Raw genomic sequence first — 26251 nt, 5'->3', positions numbered from 1 at the left:
GTAGCAGTAGTGGGGGAGAGTCCAATCGTCAATTTAAAGTTACCGTGTAGCACAGGCATTATTCGTCTGAGCCGCCTGTACTGCACAAACTGAGCCGCTTTTATGTTCGCACAAACATTTTGCATTTTGTTATCGTCAACAGGCGTACTTCTTTCCTTTTATAGTGCGCAGCGCTTTGGCGGCCGCTACTTTGCTTTGGCGTCGGCCACGGGGACGGCGTTGTGAGTGAGCGAGCAAAGACAGAAAGGACACGGCGGAGGAAAGTGTAGCGAAAGTATGAGGGGAAGGGCGGCACCCGTCATATCTCCCACTGCCTCCCCTCACACTTTCGCAATACGTCGCCACCGAGGAGTGCCATCCCCCTCACACTTTTGCCACAGGCCCCTCCGCCGTTCGTGGCTAATCCGAACCGCTTGAAAGTTTCGCGGGAGGTTCAAACACAATTTGCAACAACATGCTCGACGGCGGTGACAGGCTGCGAGATAACGGCAGAGCAGCGCGCGCCGCCGTGCGTTCGCTGAACACGCGATCACTTCCTGAGACGCAGCAGATATGCGTCGTGACCGATAGGCTGCAGTTAGCGCTGCGCACAACGTTCGCTTTAAGGAGTATAGTAATCGTGAGTGTTTTTTTTTTGTTTTATTCCAAAGCTCCTTTTAATGCTTTCATTCTACTCTTTTCTTTTCAATCTTCCTTAAAACATTTCGCTCGTATCTGAATAAGCCCCATGTTTGCAATATTTCTAGGAATAAAACAGCTGCACTTTTTGCTACAAAGCCCGCCCAATGTGCTTCAGGAGTTTGAGATGAAATAATCGCTGCTCTTATTTTTAATTCTATTGAAAGATGTGAGCAGCCTCCACAAGAGAGGACAGCACAGAACACCAGCCCTCGGTACTTAGGTCAACTGCACGCTGCGCTGGCATAGACGTCCGACGGGCAGATTTTGAATACCGTGCAGCTGGAGTAGAAGTCTTGACTCGTGGCGGATAAGGCTGTGCCGTCGATGCAGGCGATGACGCGTCTTTTGAAAAAAAACGCGGGGTTGCTAACAGAAACTTTTCATAGAAAGTCTCGTTACGGAACTTCACAAAAAAATTCTAATTGTGTTAAACACTGACAGCCGAGTCCGGTAACCTAGTTTTTTCAGGTTAAATGCTGAAGCTTCAGCCATTAAGGCACCCACACCCACAAGCAGTGACAGATTTTTAAATTCGAATAGTCAAAAGTGATCATCCTTTGTTCTTTTTTGCTGATGGCCGTAAGCTGCACAGAAAGCAAACGGCACTCAATTGAAATGCCGGCAGTCCTCAGCCGTGTCGAAGCTAGCAAGTGTGCTGATACGTCGCGGAAAAAGGCAATCAGCAGTGTGGAGGAGCATTACCAGGCGGCTCAATACAAAGGCTTCTTTAATGGAGGATCAGCCTACCTTAGTATCCAGTTTCCTTTCTTTTTTCCTACTCTCCTTCGGTAAGCCGGAGCAGAGAGCAATGACAAAAGAATATCGCTCTATAGTGCAACGCTAAGGGCGAATTGGCTAATGACCCTTGCAATTGAGCTCTGTAAGCAAAAGTGTTTTTTTTTTTCCTTTTTGAGCGCCGAAGCTTCATTCCTCACATTTGATTCTACCTCAAACAATACGAGCTTTTTAAGTTCATTTTCCATGATTATATGCTAATGCGACATGAGCCCTAACTTTTCCCTCTGCATTTGTTTAATTCATCAGTGCGTTTACGTGTGCGTAATTGCAAAACGACGGCACGGCACGCAAATGAGTGATAACGCATTCGTGGAAGATGCCGTGGAAAATATATGCTGGCTGAGCGCGAGAGAGCAACAACCAGGGGTGTAGAGGGGTGCCGTAGGCCGCACTCGTCAAATGCCACATCAGAATAACTAAACAATTAACGTCCGCATAAGCGGCTGTCCCTCGCTAAAACTGGAAAAATGTCCCATAATATACTATTCCGATAAGGCAAAGATATCCATGTGTTATATTTTTGTTTCGTTGTTTCTTTTCTTATTCGTTCTAATTATTTTCTTGTCTCTTTGTTGGTTTGTTGGTTTCCTTGTTTTCTCTCATTTGAAGGCTTGCTATATTTCGTTGTCTCTCCGCGTGACTGTGAAATCTTTCAATCGTACCAATGTCGTGTTTCATCGAATAGAAAAAAATTAAAGCGGATGCATTTTTCAAAAATGTGTAACGCGAAAGCACAGTTGAAATTACTTGTAGTTGAACTTGCAGTTGAACTTGAACCTCAACTTGCAGTTGAATCTGCAGTTTAACTTTCTGTTCAACTTTATCGATGCGCCTGTCACGATTGGACCAGTCCAAACCCTCCGAAGCTTTTTCCTGTCATTGGTCATCGCCAGGAGCCCCCAGTTTGCCCCCGGGCGGTACTTTCACCCCTCGAAGCTCCTCGTATTCCATGCGCGGCAGCGGGCTGCCCTCCTCCAGCCCTGTGGTTTCCCTTTCTCGGCGGGCGCTTCGATTTTCTGTGTGATTTTATGGGCCTCAAAACGACTTTTTAAAGACGGTAGTCTTTCTTCGGCTACTTAAACCCAGAAATTTTGGTCTGTCTGTGACTCGATTCAGCAACCCGTCCAAAGTGAAACAAAGTTCGCGCAATAGTCTTATATCGAAATATAAACGTGTAAGTCCGGTTTATATGTTCATAGTTGTCAACACTGTTGAACAAAAGCAAGACATTACACAAATATAAGACTGAAAATTAATACACAAGAGATATTTACAATGTTCCTTTACTTGATTTTTGCGAAATGAAATACTACATCTACTGCAGACAAAAACTTTACACTGTCGCCTGCTGTCGCCCGCGCCACTATAGATTCCGGTGGTATTTTAAGAAATCAAGCGGCAACGGAAATGTTCCCCTAGATAGGTTCCAGGTTCTGCTTGGAACACACGTGGACTAAGGCAACGCCGTTTTATAAACGTTGAATTAGGGCGCCTCGATTCACGCGCGTCTCCGCTGTACGGCAGCGCTGGCATCGAGGCGCCCGGCCTGAAGCAGTGGAAAGTGGTAAATTTAAATGGACTTGAGCAAACCTTTAGCGTCTTCACCTTAGGAGGAGCGCGACGCAAGAAGGACAGCATGAGAGGAGGTTAGCGGGAAAGCGAAGGGAGGCATTTACTTGGCAATTGTCGACAGAGGGAAATGTCGTCTTATGTCGACATTTGCGACGTCGACAATTGCGAGGAAAGGAGCAGATACGCGGCCGATTTTCTAATATCACGCGCTTCATGAAACCGTCCATGAGAGATCTCAGGCTTCCGCAGTAAAAAAAAAAAAAAAAACAAGAAAACTGCGGGAGTGATACGAAGTGTGAGCACGCCTAACTGGGTCGTGGGAAGTATAGCCTACCATATATAGCGTATTTTCCCCAAATCCACACACACAAAAAAAAACACACCGCGAATATTACAAGAACAGTGGCCGATGATCCTATATCCCGATTAAGTGTAGTCCACTGTAATCGACAAAGCTCGGGTACAAACTGGTTCACTGGAGACGCCGTCGCCTTCTTAAACGTGCAACAGTTGTAATTCATAAAAACACCCATCCTTCCATTATAAGTGTGGCGTACATAGTGCGAAAGTGTTTTTCCTCTTCATTTTTTCTCTGAGGCAAGCTAGGCTATATCTACGTCGTGTAACTTATACTATAAGCGCACTGGCGCACGAGATTAGCGTGCTGCCCAAAGAGTACAGCCATAATATAGGAGCAAAGACCAAGGCACGAATAAACTTGTTGAAGCTTCGGGGCTATAAAAATTGGGTAATAATTCTATTACCGTGCTATCACTGAAGGTTTCGCAGAAGGAAATCGCATCCGTGGGGGTCAGGCAACGCAGATATGGCGATAGCTTGGCCAACAAGAACAATGGTAACAATGGTTTGGCAGTATTTGCAATCTTTGCCGCTTTCTTTTGCACATGTTAATGAGTCTTTCCATGTGAGTGTGGAATATTTATTACGCAACTCACAATAAAAACGATGTCTGAATCAGCGCTTGTGCTGTGCGAATCTCTCCATCCCTTGTCAGCAGTGTGCGCTGTTAACACTTCTGGCACTTACAGTTTACAGGATGTAATGAAATATAAACACCAATCTTTGTTAGAGCCATGGGGCACCACCCGGGTATAGCTAGACCTTGGGAACGTTGCTGAATTATTGTTTATTTAAAGCAATGGGGCTAACCCCTTATAGCTGCATCTCTACCTTTTCCCCGGAAATCCTCAGATATATCTCCTTAGTCTAGCTCACTCGCTCTTTGCGATCGATCCCCCACATCTTAGTAGCGAGGATGTCTGGCGTCAGGGATTCCGGGCCAGCTTCCCACTATGCGCGCTGACCCGTCCAAACTCTGACGGGAGTGTGGCGACCTGCCACAGGCAATTAAAGCTCTCCGTCACGGAAGTGTATCTAGCGATATTCGGGAAGCTTGGTTTGCTACACCGCGGCCTCCTAATTGGTCACAGCCGCTCACAGCCGCTCAGGCGTCGTATGGGGATGACTGAGCTGCTTCAGTTCGATTACTGTAGCCATCCGTGATCCTTGCCGCTGGAAAAAACAGGCGCTTCAGTTGCCTATTCGTGTGAGTATTGGTGGGGATTGAATGACGTAAAGAGTACGGGGTGTATAATGTTGATCGGCAAGGACTTTTTTTGTTTTCCACATTTCTTTGCCGCCATCTTGAGTCCTTTAATTTTGCGATTGTGGTTGTGGTTTGACTCGACACTTTTACAATGTTTAAATGCTACATTAAAAAATACGCCCACTTCTCAAGAGTTTTGCATTTTAGAACAAATAAATGTTGTTTTTACTTTACTTCAGCTGCAGCTTTTTTAATTTTGATTTAGTGTCACTCCAGCGTTTTGTTGTCGAACGATGGTACTTGGGTCCGCTAAACATTAGATAATGCATCAAAATTACACGGCTACTGCCTCTGGTGCGTTCACACGTATAAGCATTGCGATGAAATTCAGAACAGGGTCACCACAGGGCAGACAGTCACGGGCTTCCAGACCCAAGTGGACGTGCGCGGATTGTGATAGGGCGTTCTTAACGGGATTCCTGTGGCTTCGAGTATAGAACACTTCGGCCAAACAGGCCGATGCCTAAATGAAAGGTGAAAGGAACGTAATTATAACGTCCGCCTACCATCACAAGGCCATGCTGGCCTTAACGTCTGCGACTGCATGCTGTGGACTGTACAGGCGCGGCCACTGTTAGAGGCAACACGGAGCGCGTGGGCGCTCCGTGTTGCTCCGTGTAGCCGTGTCGGCAGGCACCGCGGGTATATAGGCACAAACGCATTCTGGATCTGATGCGGAGATTGTTGCGCGTCGTCTATTACGGTTTCTTTCATTTCGCTGCTCGGGCTCTTATACGAAAGCCCTGCAGCCATGGCGCTCTGTTAAAGTATTCGAACTAAGCTATCGAAGAACACGTGCAAGATGCACCCAAACTTTTTAATGTATTCTACTTTATCTTCTAATTAATCTCAAGCATGTATTAACGAATACATCTTGTTAAAGCACCATGGCTAGATTGTTTGTGTACTTTGGCAGCGCTACCCGAGACATTCCCGAGGCGCCAGTCGTGGCATTCCGCCGAGCTCGGCCACGCGCTCCGTGCCGCCCCTGCACATTGGTGGCCGTGTTCCTGAATTCGTAAAACAGCCCTTATTTTCAGAGGAGAAACCAGGGCACGAGGGAACTTGCTGAATCTAGAGGATGTAAAAAGCGGGAGGTAATTCTATGGAAGGGCAATCAATAAGGAATTCGCAGAAGGAAGTCGCAGGCGAATGTGGCGATAGCTTCACCAACGCAACAATAGCTTGGCAGTATGTGCAATCTTCGACTCTTGGTTTTGTAAATGTTGTTACTGTGTCTTTCCATGTAAGTTTGTGATATTTATTATGCAACTTGCAACAAACGTTCAGTTGATAGTCAGCGCTTGCGTTGTGTACGCCTCTCCGTTCTTCGCCGGAACTGTGCGTGGCCTAGAAATCTATATTTTGTCACCGACATGGTACCTTACTGTAAGTGTAGCATAGCGCCGTGATGGAGCCCCAGGAATAATTTTTTTGCAACTATTCTTGTCTCAGATTAGGTGTTGCCGCATTGTATTGCTGCAGACGCAATTAGTTTTGCTGTTAGTATACAAGATGATCAAAGTTAAGTCGATGGTTTTTTTTTAAATTAGCAGCTTAGATATACGTGAATACCACCTCTACAGCAAGGTTACGCGTCCATGGGGACACAGAATTGGGTGGTAATAATAGGTGTGTAAAACCAACTGCAGGGGAGATTGAGTAGCGAGAAAAGAACGAGTAACGGCTACCACAAAGACAAAACCATAGACAAAAAGAATGCCTAAAACAAAACAGGTAGATTGACGTAATAGGCGAAAAAAATGGTGGAATACCTGTGAAATTGGTATTCTTTAAAAGTCTGTAAGTCTCTAAGGCCGATGCGACGGGTATGTCGAAGTGTTTCTTTCTTTTTTTACGAAGGGCAAACGTGAAAATCTGGGCTCGAAGCATATCGATATGCGGCTCAGATAGAAATTAGACTGAAAAGCGTCTCAATACATTGCGGCTTTGTTTACATTAATCGAAAACTTATAGAAACCATTCACCCGTTCCTGCAAAAGATTGGATCCTCACGGGCACCTTTAATCACGTCCAGTTTTTTCTCTATCCTCTATGCCACAGGAGCGACAAGGTGTGAAGTAGGAGCCACTTTGAAGCAGAGTATTTCGTGTATTCCTTTTAATTCCGCCCAATAGAAATCCAAGGTGAGCTGTTTACAATGTCGAATGGCGTAAAAGTGAGATAAAAACCAAGTGTGTCTGTAAGTCATTAAGCAAGGACTGCTTCTAAATGTCAAAAAATAATAATCTTAAAACATGCAATGCAAAGTGTTTTGCTTCGAGGTAAATGTTTTCGTTCTTTGTTTTTTTTTTTCTGCGCTGTTTTTCATACTGTCTTCAGAACTTCCTGTGTTTTTCGCTTCTTACAAGGTATACTATGAATGCGCAGGAAGTAAACGATTTAACAAAGGGAAGCCCGCTGAAAGACAAGACAGGTCAATGAAACATAGACGCGAGGCTACTCTCTGCCAGTTTTCGAACTTGTACAAAAGGCGTGAAGGTAACATTTCCACTTCGAAAGTAGCAGCCGAAACTTTCTCCAACACCTGGTACGTCGTGCCATATCTAAAGCGTGCAAGGAAAGGAGTACTGCAGATCATAATAATAACCCATGATGCTATTGCGTGCCGTGTAGTGAAGATGCGCTCTCGAAAGAGAGTCATTCGATTAAAAAATGCTTCACGTGTGTGTGCACGTGGTAGTAGCAAAATGAAAATGAAAAACGCTGTGCGTTGGCGAAAAAAGGAAAATCCAAGCCTAATTCTACACTACAGAGAGTAGGGGAAAGTGGGAGGCATAACTCCAATCGAAAGAACACGCACTTGCATTAGCGATGCTGATTGCACCTGCTACCCCCTCCGAACAAACATTCGCGTCTCTGGAGGAGCTTAGCGGGTGCGGTCGATCGTTTAAAGTGCCCCTTTTGCCTCCGCTTCTCCGAGGCGTGCACTTGCAGCCAGCCTCAATAGAAAGGGAAAAAAGTTTAGGCTCCGGCCCATGCTTCCTTATTTAAATTAATTCAGGAAAGTCGACATATGAACGGCCTGCTTTTAAGGCTTACATATCCACGAATGGCCAACAGCGGCACAGCCGTTCCATTAGAAATTTATTTTTGAGCACAAAGAACATCCTTCCTATCGCGGGCGTAACGACTACAAAAATTTTTGGCTTCCTGTCATTTCCTCCGTCAGGTATGAGTTATAATGCGATGCAATGACCTATATTTCAAATACCCATTGATCCAAACAAATTTATGTTGGCAATGAAAAACACTAAAGCTGAGACGTTGTGGTTTGCTGTGGCAGAGGTTTCGTGTTTTGGATTGTGCTCTGCATTTTTTTATTAAAGGCGAAAATCAGTGATGATGTTGTATTTTGAAGTACCAAATTTACAGCGTGGTTCTACGCAACAACTCACAGTGAGAATTTTTGCGAACAATGATTCAAGAGGTTTAAGGTTGTCTCTTAGGTTGCTACAATGAGCTCTTGATGGCTGCTTTTGTGTTTTTACTAAAAAAAGAATGCCAGCTCCCCGGCAAAGGTTTTGTTTTCCGAACAGCGTTTTTTTATGCGCCTGAAAACGTTAAATGCAACAGATCAGTTCTCTTTGGTCAAGGGAATAACACTCGCATCTCACACACGTACCGTATGTGACCGCTAGTTGACCGCTAATTAATAAAATAAAATGTCAACAGTGCCAAAGTGGGCATCGTTCCCGAATAATTTCCAACGCTGTAGCTGGTAATGTCGGGCCCTGTGAAGCTGAAGCTGCAGACTGGTGGAGCATGTCAAAAACACCCATGTAGTCCTTCTTCAAGAACATAAATACTTTCGTACATGCGACCTGGCCAGCGGTGTTTAATTTTTCTGCTTCAATGCGTCTAAATGCTACACATTTTTGTATTTTGTACACACACAAAAAAAGGTCGAACATAAAAGCGAAAGCGAAATTGATCACGATGAGTTCATTTCAAATACGGTGCCCTTCATCGCGTGATAACACTATGGACGTCATAAATGATAAATATTCGTACTAAGGCAAAGTTCATTTCGTGCTTACTGTGCGTTAGTTAAAAACTATACAGGTCAACCCCAAAAGTAAATTGAGCACGGCTTCGTGAAAATAGAATAATTTCTCTTTTATACGGCTGCCAGCATAAATAGAATATGTGCGGCCCCAATCTATTTCAGAAAGACTTTCTTGAAGAGCCACTTCAAGGTTGCTGGATAGGCACAAGGCGGAGAAATCCCCTAAAAATCTCCAACCCGTGCTCCGTTTACTTTTTGGCGCACCTGTACATGCAACGCCATACGACGTTAATAACATCCTTCACGACGAGACCAGCTAACAGGTCGTAAATCTTCCTTGAAGTTTGGTGATTATTACCCTTTTGCTAAACATCTACCAGCATGAGTCCTAACTGTTTCTTTCATGCAAGAACCACTCATGCTGTATAGTCGTCTGAATCGTTAAAAAAAAAAAACGGTTCTGCACTGCATGGTAGCTGTCAGGACGAGTGATTAAATATTGTGCAGCTTCATAAATCCCACTGAACGCGCATACATGCACCCGTTTCATACAGTAATGTTAAGCGAACACTGTCACGCCATGTTAAGTGTGTTTTAGAGGCTAAAATTGAACACTGAACTTTTTGTATGTTTCGCTCAAGTGCTTAACCCTCTTCACCAACTTATTTTTACCTTGGGTCAACGGAACGTTAACTGGGACTTCTTTAAAATTATCTGTACACTGCTTACGCAAGACACGCTACAGGGTGCTGCTCAAACATTTTGAAGTGACGGAGCGCTTCTGCGTCTACGCCCCAAATGAGGAGAAAGTTTGTCACGCTGTTCATCCTCTCTGTTCCAATATGCTGGATGAAAGCGGCATCAAACGCTTCTGCTCATTGCGGGGATCAGGATGGTGTTACTGGCGCTAGATAGAATGGATGACTGCTCATCATATGCAATAATATACTGGTTCCAGTTCAAATCCCGTTATACAATCGGAGTAGCTGCTCCCGCTCCTCCCTCCTTGTGACGCTACGCAGATGCGACGCGAGTACAAATTTCAAATCCCTGAAAAGTACACCAGCGATTTCTCCACCAGAAACACAAACCAAACTAATTTCCCGCTTATGGAATTAATTAAATTATTTTGTCCTCGCGCCAAGAACGTACCACGTAGGTAGACGTTCCCGCCAGCTTAGAGGAAATTGCTTGCACTATTAGAAAGGGAACAAGCGTAGCGCAAACAAACACTGGAAGAAAAAAAAAGTTATAAGATCTCACGCAAGCGCCACAGAAGATTGCCGCCGTGGAGGGAGGTTAAGACAGAAGGTGAGAAAATTTCGTTCGTGTTTACCTCGTCAACGCCGATGGTTTCCCTTAATCAGGGCGTGCGCTTGGGTGCTCTTAACGAAGTGTGCGCCGCACAGCTTGGTAGCCTCGTATAAGGAAATTAATAATTGTGAGCCGCTTGGTTTGTTCATAAGCGCACCCAGAAGTCGTGATTGATGTGCTCGCTAAGGGTGCCGGTCCTCCTCTTACGTCGCCCTTCCTACTAAGGCCCTAAGTACACTTAGCCGAACACGCCTCTGGCAATGCGGCGGCCCGCCATGGTAGGGGAGCGCGGTGCCGCACATTTGTATCCCTTTGCACGACATGCCCCAGCTGAGCTGGTGCCAGAAGCGCCCATTTTCAACTTATCCCAGAACAATACGCACCGCAGCAATCTCAGCTCCCTGGTCACAGCCCATCCTTCCTCTCAAATGGGACGAAAGACAGAGCGAAGGTTGCTTGTGCTCGCTCTTTTAGCAGCAGCGATATCCGCCAAGTGAAATCGGCTTTGAAAATGGACGTAAAAGTTTACTGCCGTTTTGCGGGGTGAATTCGAAATTAGCGCGATAGCGGGGTGCTTCCCGTTGGTTTTAGTGCGAAGGCAAGAAAGGCCAATATCGGTACGGCCAAAATCTGGCATGCAAAATGACCGATTACGAAAAAAAGAAATAATGTTGACCCTTTCAGCCCTGAATTTTTCTTGTAGCAAAACAACTTTTTTCGCGTGTTTTTCTCAACCTTTGGACCCTATGAGCATACAAACGAAAAATTGACCTTGTTGTTCATGTAATTAGTTATTTACAGGTGTGACAAATTATTAAGTCATCGCGAAATCAAAACTTTATGTTCCGGCAGAAACATTCTTGTGCTTTTTTTTTTCTAGATTTTTAGAGAGCACTGAGCCCTGAAGCAAAAAAAAAAAAAAGCTGGTAGTGCAACCATTTTCACGTTTACAGCCATATCGTCAAATTAGAATTTCGGTCCTTCGCGTCACCTCGACATCAGCCTCGCCTTCACTGTGGCGCCTTCTTCTTTCTAGAGTTAAACTGTGGGAAAAAAAGAAATAATAAGTATTCATATCGCTGGAGACATTCTTGGAGAAGTATTTCGGAGAAAACTAGCTGTTTTAGGTTTGTTACGAATGGCCTGGGGGAGTTTTAGTTAATGTCCCAAGTAAAGGACCCCAGGGGCGAAAGGGGTAATTTAGATGAAAAAAAAAAAAACTGGGTGAATTTGTGTCTGGTTGAACTTGGGTGAATTTCTGTCTGGGTGAAAACTGGGTGAACTTGGCAGGAACGAGACGGGAGCGAAACAGCGTGAAACGAGAGCGGGAAAGAAAAGAAGCCTTTACTTGCCATGGCCACCAGTCGACTATCGTCTTTTGTCGACATTTGCAACAAAATGAGCAGATACGCTGTCATTTTTTCGCTTACTATGGCAAAAACCAACCCAACGAACGTTCCTAACTAAATCAACGTGGTCGCTGCCCGTTAATTACGTATATTTGCCTCAAATTACCTTCAGTTTTTTTTACGCTAAGCAACGGGGGGATGTATGACAAGCGCCAGCGGTTCACGAGTTTCGAACGCTTATGGCTATATAAACCGCTTGGCTTTCGAGGCCTCTATGGGTCGCCGCGACGCCAGTGTGGCTCTACTTGTGTTAAGCAAGCGAGCTACGAAGACAAGGCGAGTCCTTAAAGTGCTCGGCACTTAAAACCTTCACACTGGGCACATTGCTGTCCTCGTCGTGAGCATTCCCACTACTACAAGCCGCACCCCTGCCGCCGTCGCGCGAACCACGGGCGCGACTGGCCGCGTTCCTGCCACGCCGGTGCGTGCTCTTGAGGACTCACGACCCTTCTGGTCCGACCACGTCACCCACTACGATTCCCTTGCTTATGCGGGGCTCCCTATCACGGTCACTCGACAGCTTGTACGTGGCGTAGATATCGGCCGCGAGGTCCAGGTAGAAGACGGCCAGGGCTCCGTACAGGGCGAATAGTCCCGTGCTGGAAGCGGACATGTTCGAGGGAGCACGATACGCGACGGTACGAGTCTGTTTTGGCGTCTCACGCGAACTGCTCCCGCGCGCAGTCTCCTCGAGCGGGCTCCGACGGCTCGACCACGTGTTTCGCTCTGGGGATTGCACGAAGCGCCGCTCTCTTCAAATGAATCCAGTCAGGGAAAAGAAAAAGGGGAGCCACAGGGAGAAAGCGTGAATGAAGAGAAGGAGGGCGAGGGGAGGCGTTACTGCGCTTGTGCGGCGTCTACTCCGGCGACTCGGCAAGCGCCGCAGCGGGCTGATTGTCTGGCGGAACGATGTCGCTCTTTTTCCGTGCTCCTCTTCACACCTTCCGTGTGTTTTGTGTGTGCCCGGATTTGGGACGGTGGGTTATTATATTAGCAGGTGCTGCCCCAAATCGCTGCGTACTACTCTAGAGTGTTTTATGCTGCTTCCAATTTCAAAATGTGCGCGCAAATCCGCTCAACCACTGCTGCACATAATTTCCAGTATTAAAAACATTTCACAATGTGTGCTAGCAGCTGTAAATATAGTTAAAAGATACGCTGGAAATATATCCTTTGATTTTTTTTTTTTTTTTCATTCTACTTGTGAGTTGGCGACTGTTTTCTGGAACCTTGCCCCTGTTTCACTGACCGTTAAACCCAAGTACATAAGGTGTTCCGTATTCTAGAGATGCAGAGCAACCTAGCTTTAGGCACTAGCATCTGTGGCCTTTCGTATTGCAGCCTATTTTTTGGTTTCATCTCTACCGTCTTTCAAATCTTTTTTCGAGGCTGCGCTCTAATCTTCAAGATATAAGTCTGCGCCCTCTTCGGAAGCTGCGCATATGCAATCCCGTCTGCGTCGGCCGCCTGGACACTGACTTCCCTGACCTGTTCTGTTGTAACGTCGACCTTTTTGCCGCAAAGAATGTCTTCGGTGCTTATCTCTAACGATCGTAACCCCCTCTAAACGTGAAAAAAAATTGCATTGCCAAATATAGACGTAGATAAAAATTCCCGTTGATTTGTTGTTCCGAAGAAATTTGAAGACATACGAATGTGGCATATGTGACGAGCGTATTCGGAAACACGCAAGCACACATACAGTGCTCCTGTATACTCTCTTTACGTCAATGTAGACTTATAGCAGAGCTCAGAACCGGTCCCGGTACGGTACCCGGTTGGCGACCGGCGCCACTGCGCATGCCCCGAGGCGAAAAAACTGGTTGTGCTCATGCACCAGGCGTACCGGGTATTGCACCGGGACCGTTTCTCCGCTCTGCTATAACTCTGTAATAAGAAACGCATGACACGCCCCTCTTAAGAAGTGGGATCAGGACTGTATTGACAACGCCATAGGATGACAAATGACTGCCCCACATGAGAACAGAGATCAAAAGCGAACGCTCTTTAAGAGAAACCATTTCGTGCCATATACAGCAACTCCTTCTTATAACAAAATCGCTTTCTTAGAAATTTTAACACACACTATTGCAGCATACCGACAGCACTACATCTCCGCTTTTAAACAACTGGCGCTTACAATGACGTCAGTTTCTTGTTCCGAGACAGATAATGATGAAACAGCTAATAATGAAACTTGAGCATTTCATTGATGAACTACAACTAATTAGTGACGTGTTTCCCAATCCCCTTTTTCCGTTCCCTACGCACAGAGCTTTTTAGCCTCAACTCTGCATTAAAGGAACCCTGCAACACGTTTTTGATATTTTTTCGAAATCTTAAATGCTTAAACCCAACACATCCACTACATAGATTAGAAGTCGCACCGTACCTCAGCCAAAAATTACTGCTGTGTGCCCATCAGATAACTTGGAAACTCGCTCAAAAGGTTTTCCTCTCTTTCCCGGTGTGGTCGTTCTTCGACGGCTCGAATTACGTCACTAAGGCCATGTAGCGGCTGTTGGCCGGTTTTCCTTCAGTTGCAGCAATGAACGCTTTTGGATAGCAACTTAAAAAAAAGCCACAAAAAACAAAGCAGAAATGGAGGGCGTAGCTGGTGCGACGAGCAGATCCCGCTGTGTCGCTCCGGGCTGGCGATAACTATAGCTTTCACAGTGGTTCCAGACGCGAAGGAAAGGGTGAATCCGCTTATCGAAAGTTTTGCAGGCTCCCTTTAAAGTCATTCATTCATTCACTCCCGTACCGAGAAGTCCATTACAACGAATGTTCGTTATAACGCTCACCTTCGAAGGTCGTCTCGCTCACGGGATGAGCGGGAGCTTAATCCCACTCATCCTTCTACTACAGTAGCCTTCTACTGGTCACCCAAGGCTCGGGCAATGTTATTGTGATGACGGGGACGATTGTAATGCCGTGAAGTACGGACGGACATTGTTTTGCAATGAAAGAGTTGTTGGAAAATACTACCTTTGTTGAGGCTCCGGGATCCACAGGGAACGTACCAGAGAGTCATCATCATCATCCTCATCAACCCGGTTCTCTCCACTGCAGGACAAAAGCCTCTGCCAAAAATCTCTAGCCACGTCTACCGAGTGCTAGCTGAATCCACCCAAATTTTCGTAGTTCATCACTCCATCGAGACCTTGGCCTACCCCTATTGCGTTAGCTGTCTATTGGCAGCCAATCTTTTATTCGGATGGTCCACCTGTTGTCCCTCATAAGCATTACGTGACCCACCCATGCCCCTTTTTTTATTAATTTGAGCTAGAATGTCTTCCACCTTAGTCTGTTCCCTAATCCACGCGGCGGTTTTCCTATCCCTCCGCGTAACCCCTAGCCTTCCCCTTTTCATAGACCTTTGGGGCGATCTAAGTTTCACCTCAAGTCTTTGCGAAGGAAAATTTGACATCCACCTAAATGCAGCCAAACGACTACGGAGAGCTATAGAGCTTTTTCGAAAACGACGCAGTTGAAGAAAAATTTGTCGTGGTCCAGGATTCAAACCCGGGACCACCGCTTAACCGGAGCAGTCGCTCTACCAACTGAGCTAACCAGGAGGCTAGTTTTTTTAGCGCGAGAGCGAATTGATCAACAACTCGAAGTGAAGGACAGGTGTAATCGATCAGATTTAGGGGAAATCCGCTAGGTGGAGTAAGTTTCTGCGAAGGAAAGTTTGACATCCACCTAAATGCAGCCTTGGGGATTTCCCCTCCACCTTGGAGATTTCCCTTAAATTTGATCGATTACCTCAAGTCTTTAGTGAAACCCCAAGTTTCTGCCCCGTCCGTCATTACCGTATTCGTCCCAGAGAGTATAAATAATAAATTCTGCGAGGAAAAGAATAACACCCCACCACCCCACTCTTCTTCCTCCTTCATCCGGTGATGTGCCTAACACCAGTACGAATCCCCGTAGAAAATTTCATCCCCAGAACCATTTGCAATTCGTCCCACAAAACCTACACTGCACGTCGGTTCCTCTGGTCCTCTTCTTTTCAAACAAGCCAAAAAGCCGGCTTCTTTTATCAGGCTGCCGAAGCCCGCAACCATATCTCTGAATACAGCTTCGTATTTCACAGCACTAGCCTCAGCGAATGGTCGTTCGAATCGGTCAAAGCGACATCATGTTAGAGCCTCCCAGCCCGAAATTTCATCAGGTTTTTATTTGGCGCTTTCCCGCCCCTCTGTTGCTCACAGTGGCTTACTTGCTACAGTCACCACGCCTCTCAGGTCATTTGGTATTCACGAATCGAGTAAGAAAAACTCCCTCACAGGCCCCGCACTCAGGGTACATTTGGCCATGCAATTAAAGGGGCTCCCCTTAGATGCTCCCGTTTCCGGCACCTCAGCCCCCAAATGGTGAAACAAAAACACAGTAGGTCGCTGCCTCTTTCCGTACCTCGGTAGGTTGTCTTAAGGGGCTTCGATGGAGATGGATGACTTTGGGCCGCGTCACTCTGCAGAGGCTCTCCGGGGTGTTCGGCCTAATCGTGCATCTCGTCACATATTCACCCGGCACAAAACTCGCCTGGGTTCTCAGTACGTTCTCCTTATATATAAATCATGCATCACGGGCGCGCTCAACTCAAGGTGCAGGGCGACGCTTTTATGAGGTGGATCCGGTCGAAAAGCAGCACTCTTCTGGTGATTTTACCTTCTGCCTTGCGCGAACCGACGCCGATACTAGATGCTCTGTCGTACCAGCGATGTATGCAGCATTGCAGTTTTTTTTTGGCGTCTTGCTCTTGCGTTTATGGAGCGAATTCTTACGAGTGCTTGCTGTAAAGAAATTGTAGAACTATAACCACGGTAGCTATTACAACCCTGCTGCAACTTTCGTGTTCATGCTTTGTTTTGAAAGGGAAGAAAGCAAAAGTAGATGTTGTGTGACGCAAGCATGCGGGCGCGTGACATGGCCAGTGCATTCAACGGAGAAGAGCGAGCATGCGAGTCCTTGGATGTACTACGTAATTAAAAATAATCATGTAGGGTGCAGATGAAGCATCATTGTGGACGAACGTTCACAAGTCGGTTGTGACCCGTCAAAATGAATTGTTCCAAGAAATGAAAAACCGGCATAACCTGTTTGTGTGGGAGGAATTGGCCACTCTCAAGCTAAAAAATGATCTTTACAAAGTGCCCAATAGCTCTCTCAGCCCGACCAAAATTACTTTCAGTAGGCTTTATTTTTTCCCAGTAGTGCTATATTACAACTATATGCCGGGTACTACGACGAGACGATATATGCATTATTCTACACAGTAATCTCTGCAATGTTTTGTATTTTTATGGTATGTGCAATTAAAGATCCCCATCGCGCACGTAAAGAAACTCTGTGTTTCCACCGAAGTTTGCATTGCCAGGTTGGCGGGCGCATTCTGTGTGAAAGGCTTTAACTCCACCATGACGAGCTAACATAATGTTATTGCGCTCCCGTTCTAGTACGTGATTGTGGGCTGGTTCATATATTGAAGGAATATATGCGACTAGTGTGAGAACCCAGCCTAACGTCTTTCTTGTGACAACAAGGCAACAAAAAGAAAAACCTAACGGCAGCGGAGGCGTCGCATCGCAAGTGCTTCGGTGTCGTATCGCCGTCTGTAGTGTTCCCGCTTTCCGTCGACCGTCTCTAATAGCAACGCAGTCCTGCTGGTTGCGTTTCCGGCAAAAAGAAGGAGCGAATGAGATGGCACAGATGGCTGTGGAGAAAAGCAATTCTATCCAACTAGGCAATTTCGTCAGCGGAGGTGCGCTAGTCATTTACAACCTTGGGACTTTGGGGAACGAGAAACTTAGTAGTTTTTCCAAGCGCAGATGACGGTTGGCTGGAGGAATACGTAAACTAGAAAAAAAAGGGGGCAGGAAGTCGGGGACTTCACATTCTGTCCTTGTTACGTTGAGAGTTCGATTATCCAACAACACTGTATTGCAGAACGGAGTGGCTAGGTGTGCAAAGACAAGATTTGTCACATCATCGAATATGCGGTGCACAGTTGACTGCAAGAAAATCGCATGGTTTTGACATTTTTAGGAGTTCAGAATGTTGTAGACCAGGTCTTATCCTAGTCTATCCCCTCTCAACTCCTACATGGACACTTTTGAACCGGACTGCCCGGATTGTGGCGAACGTAGCAATTTAAATCCTATGCTCTGGCGGTGTCCCTCACTTCGGGGCCCTCAACGGATAACCGAGGAAGAGTGACGCTCCGACGTGGAGAGCCCTGATCTACTACACCAGCTTAGGGCCGTCCAGGGGGCCCACGACGTGGCGGTGAGGCTCGGCCTCCCCGTCCCGACGTGGGAGCGGCCCGCAGCGCTGCCGCCCTGAACGGCGGCGGTGCTCCTCAGGACCTTCAATAAAGTTCATTGTCTGTCTGTCTGTCTGTCTGTCTGTCTGTCTGTCTGTCTGTCTGTCTGTCTGTCTGTCTGTCTGTCTGTCTGTCTGTCTGTCTGTCTGTCTGTCTGTCTGTCTGTCTGCTTGCCTGCCTGTCTGCCTGTCTGTCCGTCTCTAAACAGGACGCACACGTGCCTATTGCTTTAAAAAGAATTATGAGTTCGCGAGAGCCTCCTCAGGTGAGGGAAAGACGACAGGGTGGTAACACCTGGTGTTCGCTCCTTATTGATGCTTCATCAAGCTGCCTAAGTCGTTTTCTAGGCTAACGTCAGCAGGTAAATAAGAAGCGTATTTTGCTTCCTTCTACTCCTCTTTTTTATTAAATACATGGGAGACAAAACTTTGGGTGCGGTGGCAGCCTCAGCCCGGTGCCAATGTTTTTACCAGACTAGTCCTGACGAAGACGGGTTCTCTATTCGAAACGTTGGCGCCGGACTGACACTTGTCCAAAAGAGAGTGTGAGAGAGAGGGAATATTTTTTTACCGCCGTTTGTAAGTCAATAATTTCACGGCGTCACGGGCAATGATGCCAACTCACAATTCTGAATTGTTAATTGCTGCCATTTACCTCCAAAAATACGTATCACAACTTCCTGCGATGTTCCTCCACAGAATTACGTATACGGCAGTCAAAATCCACTTTTCAAGCACCTAATTGAATGGACACCATAAATTAGCGCGAACATTGTTCCTATCCCTACACGCCTTTATTTTCACGTCCTAAGCAATACAAGAAATAAATGCGCGAAATACAGTCCCGGTATAGCAAACACGCAATTTCGAAGTCCCGTAAAAACTAGCATTCAGTACCTTCTATATTACAGATAGCTCTTAAAAAATAAAAAGGGACTTGTATCGATGAGCATGCATCCCGGCTGCTCCATGTCGAGCAAACGCTCCTAGCAACCGTAGTTCGTGGCTTCTCAAGCAAAGCTTTACATGGCGGCGTCCATAGGGGTCGACCAGCTCCGCCAAATTGATGGATGGGCAACAGATTAGCATCATACGCACAAGAAAGCCCGAACTGTTCCCTCCAAAGCAGCATAAACATGAAAATTTTAAGTTGGCGTAATAGCACTTTCTTGGTGAAACGTGTGGACAGGAATACATATACCGTAATTACTCGCGTAATGATCGCTTTTTTTTTTCGAAAAATATGATGCGAAGTTAGGGGTGCGATCATTACGCGAGGTAAAATTTTCGGGAAAAAGTTTCAGCGCAGAAAACGCACGTTGCAGATCTGAATGTTTCTGATACGTCTCATGAACACAATAAACATAAGAAATAAAAACATAATAAAAACTCCACTGACCACCGAATGACCACCGAGTGATGCAAAATGCAGTGTTTTCATTACGGAATGCGCCGGAATTACGGCATTACGGAACGCGCCGGATCGAGTTTGCTGTGAGGTGAGGACAGGTCGACCAATAAGTGGCTGCTGGTGCCACAGTGTGGGACACCAAGACACGGCTGCCGACACAGCAATTGAGCCGAGCGCATTTTTTATATGTTTTGTGAGTACATTATGTGCATTTAGTGAGAGTTTCTTCCGCACCAATAATGAACTCACGCTTGCCGATATCGCTAATATCATCAAGTCCGCGGCAATAACGTAGCCATGTCCGCTTTGAAAGAGGAGGAAACTAACGTAAGCACTACCATCGTCGTCTAGACTTGGCACACTTACGACATATGGCTGCGGCAAGTTCAGGGTGTGATCATTGCGCGGGAAATAAAAAAAAAGTAATATTTTGACGACGAACTTCAGGGGTGCGATCATTACGCGAGTGCGATCATTATGCTAGTAAATACGGTAATACGGGAGTGCCTTCTGCTGGTTCAGCTGCATATACATGGCCTTCAGATGGCCTCCAGGGAAGTGAACTACATCAGAGTGTCGACCACGTGCCGCGAGCGGCCGAAGCTGTGGAAAGAATGATGAGACCAGCTATCGTTGCGGCGCCATTACGACAATGACGACCACGACGACGAGAAGGCGCGAGCATGTGAATCCGGCGGTGTATCGCTGATGGTGGGCTTGCGAGGAGAGAGAGAAAAAAAAGAGCGAGAGAAGTTCCGCGATAGACAGTGCAGCACTTCCACTCCCCGCCTTCTTTCTCTAGTCGAACAGCGGCTGCTGTCAAGTCGGACGGCGCGATATTGCATTTTCATTGCCGTTATGGATGCCCCTGACAGCGGCGGCGGAAAAAGGGCCCCGATGGACAATTCATAAGAGCATAATGCGGGACCGCCGCTGGGCGTGCCAGTGACAGCGACCACGCGGAGACATGGAGACAGGCACAAAGGGCTCGAGGCGTGTGCTGGAGGGGAAAAAATCACTGCGACGTACGGCCTCCGTGCAGCCATGTTACTGGTGGCGCGGAACTTCGGCCGCGTTTCGGCCACTCTTCTCGAGGTGGTTTCAGAGGTTAGCCGCGCATAAAATTAGCAGGCGGTTTCAGAGGTTAGCCGCGCATAATATTAGCAGGCGGTTTCAGAGGTTAGCTGCGCATAAGATTAGCTGGTGGTTTCAGAGGTTAGCCGCGCATAAGATTAGCAGACGGTTTCAGAGGTTAGCCGCGCATAATATTAGCAGGCGGTTTCAGAGACTATCCACGCATAACATTAGCACGCAGACGATAATTAATCTCACCAACAATTTTCAGCTTGAAATCCAGTTAGCCCTCGTTGTAACCAAAGATCTTTATTCGGATTACCATAGAACCCCGATGATACGTCCCCCGGACTTACGACGGCCCGCTTCTTACGACGGATAACCGCGTTCCCGCAAACACCCATAGAAACAATGCATTAAAACCCCCGATGATATGACGCTCGGTTGCACACGGTCCGCTTCATACGACGTACGCTGGCGGGGATAGACCGGCGCTTTTCCAATATTTTACACCGCTGCTTCGCCTCGTCCTGGCCTTCTTTATACTTAAACCCCGTTGCCTTTCAAACCTGCGTTGTTACTCCGCTTTTTTCTTTGCTAGGGTGCCTCAACTCACGCGCATCCACCGCAAGGGTGGAGAAAAATACAGGAGGCGATGGGTGCAGACACGCACCCGTTGGCACCTCATTTTGCGTCACTCGCTGGCCGCCGCAGCAAGACATTGTAGAAGACCGCGCTATAATTTTCGCCGCAACACGTTTTACCCGCGAAGGATGAATTATGTGCTGAACACTTTCGATAAATAGCGACGGCACGGTGCCGTTCAAAGGGTGTCTCCGCCATGTACGGCAATGCCGTTTTTTGTTCGTCTCCGCCTTGGACTATCGTTCCTTTAGCCTGGCCTTGGCGGTTTCACACTCGCCTTTTCCCCTCTCAATTTGCTCGACCACGTCAACCTTATCTCGCGTAGCGCGCGGCGCTTGGCTGGCGGGCTAGATGGACGCCATGAAAGGGAGGGTGGACAAACCTAGGCGTTGCTTTTTTTAACTTGGGATTTCTGCTGAAGGTTTGCAAATCACGCGAGAACGCTCTAAATGCTGTAGTTTAAATAAGTTCATAGTTCACCTGTCGCGTTAGACCGTCTACTGGGCCCCCGCCCCCCGAATATACGACGTCCCGGTCATACGAAGCTTTCTTTCGGTCCCTTGAAAGTCGCATTATCGGGGTTTCACTTTATCTATTTACTCCAATTTGTTCACGTTTTCAAGTGCAGTTCTGGGAGAGCAAACGATAACCCGCTGTTAGCGAAGTCACGCTTATGACGAAGACAGTTTCCTCTCTGGAGAAATTCGTTATGACGCGGGTCAGTGTAGTTCACGCGCACACGCGCACACACACAAACATGCGTGCACGCGCGCACGCACGCACGCAGGTCAGTAAAACATTACGTCAGTAAAACGGGTGTCGGAGAGTAGGCAAGTGTGAAAACTAGTAATAATGCTGTCCCACTAAACCAATTTGCTGCAAATCGCGACCTCCGGCTTTTTTAAGTTTCGCACGCGTTTTCTCGATCGTTGCGCTGCACTTTCCCTCACTCCAGTCTGCGTATACGGTCGAAAGCATTCGCGCCGCTTCCGTGATCAGGTCGCATAGCTGTACCGCTATAAAACCGCAGCACTGAAATTGTTGAAGTAACATCGGAGCGTAGGCCGACGCGGCAGCGCGCTTCGACCCGATGCGAGCTCCGCTGCTCTTTCAGGAAATGAGAGGCGGAAATTTCGGATATGCACGTGAGCCCCTATTTTCGGCGATTGCTTTGCATGAGTCCGGATAGGTTTAAAAAGTATGCCTCGGCCAGTTTGACGGTCTTTTTTAACCACCTATCATCCATGTAACGAACGGGATACACAGGAAAGCTTGAGTGAGCCAAACATTTATTATTAGCTTGCTTCTCCACTATTCCCCGTCTTTTTGCAGTTCCGATTGTGGGTCCGTTCATCTTGTGGACCCCTCCTTCCCGTTCTTTGGCAGTTTCTGGCCATAGCGTAAGCTACATTCAAGCATTTTCTTCAGTGGCTGCTAAGTGGAAATTTGATGACAGGGGTTTGAAAACAAAATAAATGAAAGATAAGAAACTAGACTGACAGCGTATGTACCGAAGTCATCTGTCGTTACTGCAGATGTTCTACAGAAAACGGGGGAAAAATGAATCAAAAACGGTGCTGCATGTCGCAAAGATCGGATTTATTAAAGCCGCTTAAAGGCGCCTACACTGAGCTTACCATAGGTTTTTACATGGAGCGTATTAAGTAAAGTATAATTCCACAAGTGTTTCCCTTGGGAGATGGGTTGTTCACCAAAGCAACTTGCTGTATTGCCCACACATATTATTGTTCCTGCCACGTCCCACAAGTAGTTGTAAAACAGCGCTTTGAACCGCACTACTGATTGCCTTTAAAAAAGGTACTTCGTACTTTAATTTTATGTATAAAGCTGATGTTTTCTTATTTCGGTTGATTCCCAATTCTTTGCTGTATTTCGATGTGGACATTTTAGGACAAAGTAGGCACAAACGCCAACTGTGGCCCGTTTGTGTACACGCTGACGAATTTACCCTGGTATGCCTTCGTGTGGTCATTCGCTTTCCCTCATTCTAAGGTAGGGTAAGGTGCCGCGCCTTTTTGGAAGTTGCGACCTCTCGTAGTCAGCACTTCCCAAACTCCTGCCAAATCACAACGCAATATATTGATGATGGTTCCCTTCCAAATATCCTTTGTGAAAGTTGGACGGTTCCTTTGCAAAAAAAACCAGTTTGTCTTAAATGACATCGAAATTGTGAACGTGCCTGCCGGCATTAACACAGTGCCGAGATCATGACCGCGTCAACTTCGTTAGTACCACGCAATGATCGCTAAATCTAAACATTGCGTGGTGAAATTTTACATCGCAACAAGACGAGTGTTAGGTTACTTCCTGCCTCGCTTGGGCTACGAAATGAGATATTTTGTCATCGTATGGCTTTCTCCGCATTTTCTTTAGCCCCTCCGCCTACCCCCCCCCCCCCCCCCAAAAAAAAAAAAAAAAAACTAGCTGCGCATTTTGCCCTGTAACTTTTGCAGTCTTTATCACGTGACACAACAGATTAGAATTGGACCGATTATTCATATCCAGAGCATCGCCTACCATAATTTGCCTAAACCCATGCGGACGCTACGTCACTGCGTTGGAATGACGCCATGCTTTACTCTATAAAACTGTCTAAGTGCCAGTGGAAGAGCTCTTAAAAGGAGGTCTAAAACAAGCACTAGCACTCCGCTCACCATAGAAAACATAGGACGGACGTATTATTTTGGGCTACAGCCATCAAAGCTTCATACTCAAACTATAACCGTTCATACGAATTCTGTTTTCAATTGTAATCCAATGTGGCGTACCGCCAGAGAAGCAATATACTGCATCGATTCATACATTACCAAAAACCCTTCGTTACACAGGATTCATTTTCTTCAAAATCACGTTGGCCACAATCCGGCACAAGGGGCACAAGACAGAACGCAGGAGATAAAAAATTGGCCGTGCATCTGCGGCTTTCGTTGCAAATGTCGACGCAACACGATAGTCGACGGGCGCCCCTGGCAGGTAAGTGCATCCCTTCTCTTTCCCGCTCACCTATCATGCTGTTCCTCTCCAGTCTCGTTCATTCCAAGATGACACGCTACAGGTTTACTCAAGTCAATTAAAATTTACCGCGTTCCAATGCTACAAGTCGGGTGCCTGGATACCAGCGCTGCGGTACGGCGGAGACGCACGTGAATCGAGGCACCCGAATGCAACGTTATAGAACCACGTTGCACTACTCCGCGAGCTTTCCAAGCGGAATGCGGAACCTATCTAGTGGAACGTTTCGTTGCTGTTGCCATTTGATTTTTTTTTAATTCCGCCAGGTTGGGCGGGCAGCAGCAGGCGAGGGTTTTGCAGTTGATGTAGTATTTTATTTGATATCGCAAAAAGAAGGCATCTGTAAGTTTTTTTAGTAAAGGAACACTGTAAATATCACTCGCGTATTAATTTTCTGCCTTATATATGAGTAATGTCTTGTTCTTGTTCAACAATGTTGACAAGTATGAACATTAACACACGACTTAGACGTTTAGGTTTGGCTGTGGGTATATAAGGCTATTGCACAGCATCGGTGTTGCTTTGGCCGGCTGTCCTTTAAAATTTCTTCAATGACATAAGCTGCTCTATTTTTGGCACATCCTGCCAAAAGCAACAGGACATCACTAGCCCTCAGTCAGGCCGCCTCACCACGTTGTTGTTGTATATCATTTACGCTGTTGATCTGTGATGTGTTGCGTATTGTCGATTCCAGGCAATAAAGAAAAAAAAAAGCTTTGGCCGGCTGGTTGAACCGAGTGACAGACAGACAGACAGACAGACAGACAGACAGACAGACAGACAGACAGACAGACAGACAGACAGACAGACAGACAGACAGACAGACAGACAGACAGACAGACAGACAGACAGACAGACAGACAGACAGACAGACAGACCAAAATTTTCCCGTTCACGTAGCCCAAGAAAGACTCTCGTCTGTAAAAACACAGCGCGTCTGTCCCATTTTATGTTTCATTCACCCCCTTTTTCTTATCAGAAAGAGCTTTCTTTAGTGTTTCGTTACACTTACCATGGGGCCTTGTCAGGCCCAGTTTCGTGATGTGCTCGGCAAAAGGCAGCGATATGTTTGGTGAGCTATATGTCCTCCGTATACGATTCTGATGAAAAACGGCAGTTAAAAGCTTCGTAGAAAGGTACTATCGACAAGGCAGCTATAGTATATCAGTGTGACCCAATCTCGAATTTGGTACGCGCAAATCTTCGACAAAGCTGTGTGCGAAACATGCTCTCACTGCGTTAGCATACGCCATTTTTTCGTCAATAGTTCGGTGAAGTACATTAATATTGTATCACTCTGAGAGACAGCGAGACACAAGAAATCAAGGGCAAATTTATTTGGTGATATAGAAGGCGTGAATCAAAGTTCGAGTTCGAAAGGGAGAGCAGGTGGGTCAAAGTGCCGATGCGAACTACGTACAAAAATAAGAAATGAGAACACGAACTGGAAAAAAAAAGCATGAACTGATGTCCCACCAGCGTGAGGCAGGTGTAAATGTCTCCAAGATAAAGACACATCAAAACGAGTACGGCGTAGCATTCACAACGTAAACTGAAGGACATCAAGCAGTGACAGAACGTAAAGCGGACAAAGCAAAATCTTCAGAGTCTGCGAACCTCATTATACTGAAATTCTTGCTTGCCCGGCCCTCTTCTTCTACATCTCAACCTCGTGATGTCATTACAGAAACGGCTTTTCTTTTTTTCGCAGCCTCATATTGTTCGCTCGTCGGAGCATGTCCTTTATACCCCGCACTGCTCTAAAGGGGCATAAATAACTTTAAACTTGAAGGATGTGAGAGGCAGGCTCGCTGCTTTCCTGATTTATTCTCCGGAACCTCGAGGTTTATTCCCCCTTATCTGCGCCAAGTTCGCTATCCGCTGTTGTTGGGGCGCGAACTCAGACAGCGAAGCACTTTCTAGGGCTGTGCTATCCGTCCGCTAGACCTCGGACAGCACCATACTACGCGCTCTGTCATCTTGGACAGTCTAATCTGTATGCTAGTCCGAAGCTTGCTCCAGGCGTTAGGCAATAGAAGAGGCCAAGAGAATACCATCTACCTTCCGTTTTTTATAGGTTAAATTGTATGATCGGTGAAAAATGGACAGGAGCAGTTTTCGCGTATTCTGTTCAATGCAGTGAAATGACCAGTATTTCGATATAACTTGCAAATGAGTGCTACATTTTGTTTTGAAGTAACCTGATTACTTAACGTATCCGCAATTATTCACGTACATAATGTTTTACTTATACTTAAAAAAAGGAAGGAAAGAAAGAATGTCCCAATGACATGACGATATTCGTGCCACGCTTGCTCTGTCGCAAGAAA

Source organism: Haemaphysalis longicornis, unplaced genomic scaffold (genome assembly GCF_048455015.1).
Source record: "Haemaphysalis longicornis isolate Haplotype H1 unplaced genomic scaffold, Haemaphysalis longicornis Haplotype H1 scaffold_7, whole genome shotgun sequence".
NCBI classification, from domain to species: domain Eukaryota; kingdom Metazoa; phylum Arthropoda; class Arachnida; order Ixodida; family Ixodidae; genus Haemaphysalis; species Haemaphysalis longicornis.
This window is presented reverse-complemented; position numbering follows the sequence as displayed.